The sequence below is a fragment of the Cynara cardunculus genome (assembly GCF_001531365.2).
Source record: "Cynara cardunculus var. scolymus isolate 2C chromosome LG 3, CcrdV1, whole genome shotgun sequence".
Lineage (NCBI taxonomy): Eukaryota > Viridiplantae > Streptophyta > Magnoliopsida > Asterales > Asteraceae > Cynara > Cynara cardunculus.
In genome coordinates this window covers 17,659,349-17,666,552 of record NC_037530.1, presented here as the reverse complement: position 1 = coordinate 17,666,552, position 7,204 = coordinate 17,659,349, and positions in this window count along the sequence as shown.

The following is a 7,204-nucleotide window of genomic DNA, read 5'->3' as shown; positions in this document are numbered from 1 at the left end:
TATGCATGTGGTGTGAAGCATACATGAGATGATGCCTATTTGTGATAAGATATTCTGGTGGAAACATTATTATATTATTTAAAAACTTATACCTTCATGGTTAAGAAATCATGAATTTTATAATGAAAAACCCACCACCCAAGATTATTTCTATTGGTTAAAGCTTTCACCGCCTATGAGTTTTATAATTAAAATAATCTTCACCGCCATGGTGGGAGTATTCAAAGAAATAAAAAGATAAGATTCTACCTTATCATTTCATTTGAAGAAAAATCTGTTGAAAGAGAAAAAGAGTGTTGTGGCGGTGAGAAGTGTTCTTGAATGAATCTTTTGTTCAAAGCTGTTTGAAGAGCTTGTGATTTGCTGTGTGTTTTAAGACTGCAAAATCTGTGATTGTTAAGGTGAGTTTTTAAACTACCGTTGATTATAAACTGTGAGTTTTAAAAATACTGTTGATTATACAATGTGAGTTTTTAAACTACCGTTGATTATAAACTGTGAGTTTTAAAAATACTGTTGATTATACACTGTGAGTTTTTGATGACTATAACCTTTATATATTTGTTTATATAAACTGCTGGGTTTTGATATTGGTTTTGAAGAAAAGATGGTAAAACTATTTTGATAGTTTAAAGGTGTTATTGTTATATGTTTAGGTATTAAAAACTGTTTTAGAAAAGATAAAGAAGAGATTGCTTCTTTAAAACAGTTTTGGAAATGATATCCTGTTTTGAGGATTTAAAAGGGATATGATGTTTTTGGRAATCATTGAAAGAATAGATTGTTCTTGAGTTTGAAAGGTTTTAATGATAAAACTGTTGGTTGAAAAGTATAGAGAATATTCTTTTGAGACGATTGTGATTTTGATCTGTCTTCATTTGGAATTAATCTATAGATTTTATGGATAAAACTATGAATGAGGATTCGATAAGATGGTTGTGACTGCGGTCCTTCATCCGAACTAATTCATAGATTTTGAAGAAGAAATAAGGGTGACATATCAAGGAGAGGTGTCTTTTGGAATAAGGGTGACATATCAAGGAGAGGTGTCTTTTGGAATAAGGGTGACATATCAATGAGAGGTGTCTTTTGGAATAAGGATGGCATATCAAGGAGAGGTGTACCTTTGGACATAAGGGTGGCGATTGTGTGTGAATATTATAGCTCTTACTATTATGTCTTTTAAGACTACAATAGATTTGAGTCCTTACTTTATTGTGATTTGAGAACTCAAAGATATTGTTCTTATTAGAAATAATAGTATTGATGTTATTGAGAAGGGAAAAACTTGGCCTATGGCCACTGATATTGGTTAAAAGTGTTTTGGAACATAATGGTCATTTTTATGAGGAATTAGAGGGGCTCTGGTTGTTCCTTGTAAGGAACCAGAGGGGCTCTGGTTGGTCCTCATTATTGGACCAGAGGATTCTGGTTATTGATTTGGAGAATGAGCAAGTTTTTACTAAATGTACTAATTAGACCAGAGGCTCTGTATCTATTGATAAGAGCTTCTATGTCAAAATCATATTTTTAGAATTTTTTAAGAAAACAATTTTATACTTAGAATCCTTTTATGAAAAAACAGACCAGAGAGGCTCTGGTTGGCTTACACGTTGAACCAGAAGCTATGGTTAGTGCAACAAGAGGCTCTAGTCGAGGAACCAGAAGCTCTGGAAGAGAGACTAGAGGGGCTCAGGTCCTAGTTATTGAAATATATTCCAAGTCTGGTTAGTGCAATCAGAGGCTCTGGTCGAGGAACCAGAAGCTCTGGAAAAGAGACCAGAGGGGCTCTGGTCCTAGTTATTGAAATATATTCCAAGTGTGGTTTGGAACCAGATGTTCGATAGACCAAAACAGAATCTGATTTTATTCCGCATGTTGTGAAATGATTATTTGATAAATGTTTTGGTGATCTTCACCCTGCATTACATAAAAAGGGAACCTCACTAGACATTCATGTCTAGCCCTCATTTCGTGTTTTCAAAAATATGTGTGCAGGTAATGATAATAAGGGAAAGAGCATTATGTGAATTACTTTCCTATGGGTTTAGTGTTTTGGAAGCATAGATGCTAGGATGCAAGATCATGTACTTTTGGAATTTTTGGGTTGCGTATTTTAGTCTCTTGTATTATGGACCTATGTTGGAGAAGACATGTATTCTATGTATAATATATGTGTTATATGCAATGTATGGATTGGGGGTGCTACAGAGATGGTATCAGAGCCTGAGTTTAAGGGATTTAGGTATCCACATGCATGATACCTAGACTTAAACTATTTCATTGCATATTAGGGTCCCAGACATAGTTAGCACCTTTGGAATAATAAGTTAAGAGATCAGTGTGTAAGGTATTTTCGGATTACATCTGGCCAATGTAATTTTGAATCTACAGGTACATAACTGAACTTAGACACTTTATTATATTTGGGAATGTGAAAAATATGTGTTTTAACTCTGTTATCTTTAGATGGCTAGTAGATCAAGAAGGTCAGAAAGGATCACCCACCCCAATGAAGAAGAATCCCCTGTTGCTCCTATTGGCATCTCTGAGGGCAGAAGCAGAGGCAGAGGTAGAGGCAGAGGTAGGGGGCGACCAGAGGCAGAATAAGCCAGCCATAAATTAATATGAATAAAGCAGAATCAAACTCTGAAAATATGAATCAAGAATGGATGTTTCACCCATAATATGTAACAAGAGACATATTAGCTGAAGAAATGGGAAAGGTAAGGGAAACCTTGACTTCTATTTTGAGGAATCCTGCCAGAATAGAGACAGGCAGAATTGAAGTTACTCCATCGATTCCAATTCTCAATAACAGGGAAGGAGATATAAAGATGCTTCTAACTTGTAAACCACCAACCTTCTCGGGAGAAAGAGATCCAATTAAAGCTATGTGTTGGATCAAAGAGATGGAGTCTATATTCAATACCATCCGATGTGCAGAAACAGATAAAGTCAGATTTGCAGTCTCTGTGTTGAAATCAAATGCGTTATTTTGGTGGGAAGTAGAATCCTAAGCCAGAACAGATATTTTGCAAACTATGACATGGCTAGAGTTTGTCAACAGATTCAAGGAGCAATTTTACCCAAAAGCTGCCAGTAGACAAATGGAAGAAGACTTTCTAAAATTGGAACAAGGAAACAGAATTGTAAGGGAATATATAGAGAAGCTCATTGAATATTCAAGATTTGCATAACATTATATTTCCTCAGAATCTAGAAAAGTGGAAAGGTATATTTGGGGATTGAAACCATCAATCCGAGAATTTGTCATAGCCATGAATCCGGCTACATTTTCATTGACCGTTGATGCAGCGGAGGTAACAGAAAGAAACAAGAACAAACAAGAAGAAGGGAAAGCAATAGAAAAGAGGAAATGGGAAGGTCCATCAACCGGATACAAAGGACCAAAAGATGTAAAGCATGGAAACAGGCCCACACAAAGATTCAATGAAAGGACTTGTCCCCGATGTCATCAAGTTCATCAGGGAGAATGCAGGATTGAGCTAAGGGAATGTTATAAATATGGTGAAACAGGTCATTTGTCAAATGTTTGCCCAACAGTAAAAAGGTGTTTTAATTGTAATTCTCCAGATCACCTCAGACCAAATTGTCCTCAAATGAAAGCCCCACAGTTAACCATGGGGAGTAATGCATCAACAGGCCGAGGAAGACCAAATATGGGCAGATGAGCAATAGGTGGGGCGTGGGGTCGATCTTTTCAAATGACAAAACATGAAGCAGAAGCTACACCCAATGTAATAACATGTATATTTTTCGTGAACTCCTTACATGCTAAAGTGTTATTTGACTCGGGYGCAAACTTCTCGTTTGTATCCCCATCATTTGCCTTATGTGCTCATATGAATTCTATGCCACTTGACGATAAGTTAGTAGTTGATACTGCTAACGGTCAAGTGTTTGTGAGTTACGTGTTTAAAAACTGCACTATCATGATTGAGGATTGTGAACTACCTATCCAATTGTTTCCCATGCCTATGAAGAAATTTGATTTGGTAGTAGGAATGGATTGGTTGGCAGAAAATAAGGCTAGCATCGTTTGCAATGAAAAGATGATTAGAATTATGTTACCTAATAGAGGGACACTCGTAATTTATGGTGATCATCAGGATCATCGTACCAGTTTGCTATCTGTGATGAAAGCCAGAAAATGTATCCAAAAGAAATGCCAAGGATTTTTAGCTTACATAACCGATGCCAAGAAAGAAAAGAGTAAGCAAGAATTATGTAACATCCCCCGTCCCTGTGGTCCGGAACTGGCGGTGTCACTAACGGGACTTAAATCAAAGACACAAACATTACAGAGCTACTAATAAACTCCAAACGTAGATTAACTTCTAAAACATGCTTTACAATCGAAAATATTACATTCTATCAACTATTTATAAGATTAGAATATTATACATCTACTAACGAGTTTACCAACTCCAAAAAGTCAAACGCTCGATCTTAAGTCCCATCCCTTAACAAAATCACTTGGAACCTGCCGTGTCGAGAAACAAGAACACGGCTGAGCACATGGCTCAGAGAACAGATTGTATATAAACTTGAAATAATAATACGTAACATCGATAATAAAGCGGAAGACTTAAAAATTAATGAAACTGAATTCATAKAAAATCAAGACGTTTCACAGTTCTCATTTCAAAACATCATTTAAACACAATCCGTCAATTCCTGTAGTGTTCGTGGGGTGGCCAAACCACACGAACTATCGGGCCGGCGTGGAGGCACACACCCCGAGTCCCCCGTGAATTTAACCACGGTCACATGTGGGTAATCCTAGGATCGATCCATCCGCCCTGGAGCCAATAAAATCGGCCTAGTCCACAAGGTGGGTTCACGTAAGCCACTATTGGACTTAACCCTGTGGACCGAGTTCACCTGAAGGACGCCATGACTACAAAGCCGCCATAGAAGGCATCCCAATAATGTGCCCATTAATTGAGTTGTTCTGAAAACCAATAAATCAAAACATGTGCCACTACCCGGATGGCGTTCATAAAAAGTCAACCTTCAAAGTACTTCACAAAACTCGAAACTACTTCAAAACATGAGAATCAATTTAACAAACTTAAAAGATTTAAACACATAATTCAACGAACTAAAATCAAGAGTTCACGATAAAGATTCAAGAGTTTACGATAAAGGTTTAAGAGTTTATATATATATATATATATATATAAGTACGTAATTTATTGACCACTTTTAAGCGATCAATCACAAAGTGGTRAACCACYGTTAYGAAGGGTCAACTACAACAACTAGTTGCCCAAGAGTCAAARAAAGTGAAATCCGTACCTTAAGCGGAATAGAGAAGTAAAGCACGATCAAACGGGATTCACGGTAAAGTTCGACTTGTTCGCGTGCCTAACGAATGCGCAAATCGGTTATTACTTAAACGACGTAAAATCATATCCTAGTTCTACTAATAAATTAAATAGGTCCTACATGTTTATAAACAACTTAAACTTCAAATACGAGAACCGAATATGTATTACAAAATCGACGCAACACTTAGCTTTATATAATTCCGWTTCGACTTTAACAACTTTTTACCCTCATTGTCGGGAGCATTTTTACCCCACTTAGAGATCAATACAGAAAATACTATCTAAACAAAAGATGTAGTATGATATGCGATGAAACTACTGGTTTTCAAATCACCTCATTTGGATTATCCATCTATTTTATACGAATATTACAAAACAGCAGATCAATCCTAAATACATTGCAAACAGCCCTGAAAACACACTGTTTCGAGCCACTTAGAATCATAACTAGATTTTTGATCCTACATGAAAGTTGTAGCATACATCAAGGGTTTTCTAACTGCAAAATATGATATTATTTCGACTTACGGTTTGTAAGTTATACACTATCAAAGTATGGACCTGCATAGTCGGTAAAATCCGATTCCGGAATTCCCGACTAACTTTTATAATCCAATGATCACTATCCTAAGCTTAATCATGCAATTTTATCCTTTTCGACATTATACCGAACAATTGGCGTACCGTTAAACATATACACCAAATCTAACCATAATGAAACCATAATCTACCATTTTAATTTCTACATCAATTTTATCAATCCTAGCATTCTAAACATGAAATATATCATACTTATAACAATATCCATCCGTAAACTTAGATATGACATAATTTATAAATCAGTCTAAAAAATGCTAACGTAAACACCCTAATAAAAGTGAATGAAATTTATACCTTTATGAAGGGTTCGAAGAGTGGATTTCGAATATATAATCATTACCTCGATTCCTTTAATAGTTTAAGAGATATCTTAGAGAGAAGAAGAATTTTAGAGAGAGAGATGAGAGGCGGTCAGAATGAAGAAGAAGAAGATGCAACGAAAAAGAAGAATCTGATGTAGATTCTATATTTTTTTACTCATGTATATATATTATAATATTATAATTATAATAAGTTTAGTAATTTAGCGGTTTTAACCCCTCAACAATTACCGACCATCATTTAAGTACGGTACAATTTGGATAAGTTAACGAGAATGTATTTTTAAAACTCGGGTCTTACAAATTAATTTCGGTTGTCAGTGAATATCCTGAAGTCTTTCCAAAAGACTTGTCAGGGCTACCTCCAGATAGAGTTATTGAATTTGGGATTGATTTGATACCTGGAGCAGCACCTGTAGCAAAAGCACCGTACAGATTAGCTCCATCAGAATTAAAAGAACTGGTTACGCAATTAAAGGATTTGTCAGACAAAGGATTTATCAGGCCAAGTACTTCACCATGGGGAGCTCCAATTCTGTTTGTGGAAAAAGAAAGATGGCACTATGCGTATGTATATTGATTATCGAGAGTAAAACAAACTGACCATAAAGAACCAATATCCATTGCCCACGATCGATGATTTGTTTGATCAACTGGTGGGAGCCAGTTAATTCTCAAAGATTGATTTGCGATCAGGATACCACCAGTTGAAAGTCAAAGAAGGTGATATAGCAAAAACWGCATTCCAAACCAGGTACGGGCACCATGAATTCTTGGTTATGCCATTTGGTTTAACTAACGCTCCTGCAGCTTTCATGGATATGATGAATCGAATATGTAGAGAATACCTCGATAAATTTGTCATTGTATTTATCGATGATATTCTTATGTACTCCAAAACACAAGAAGAGCATGCAGAACATCTTC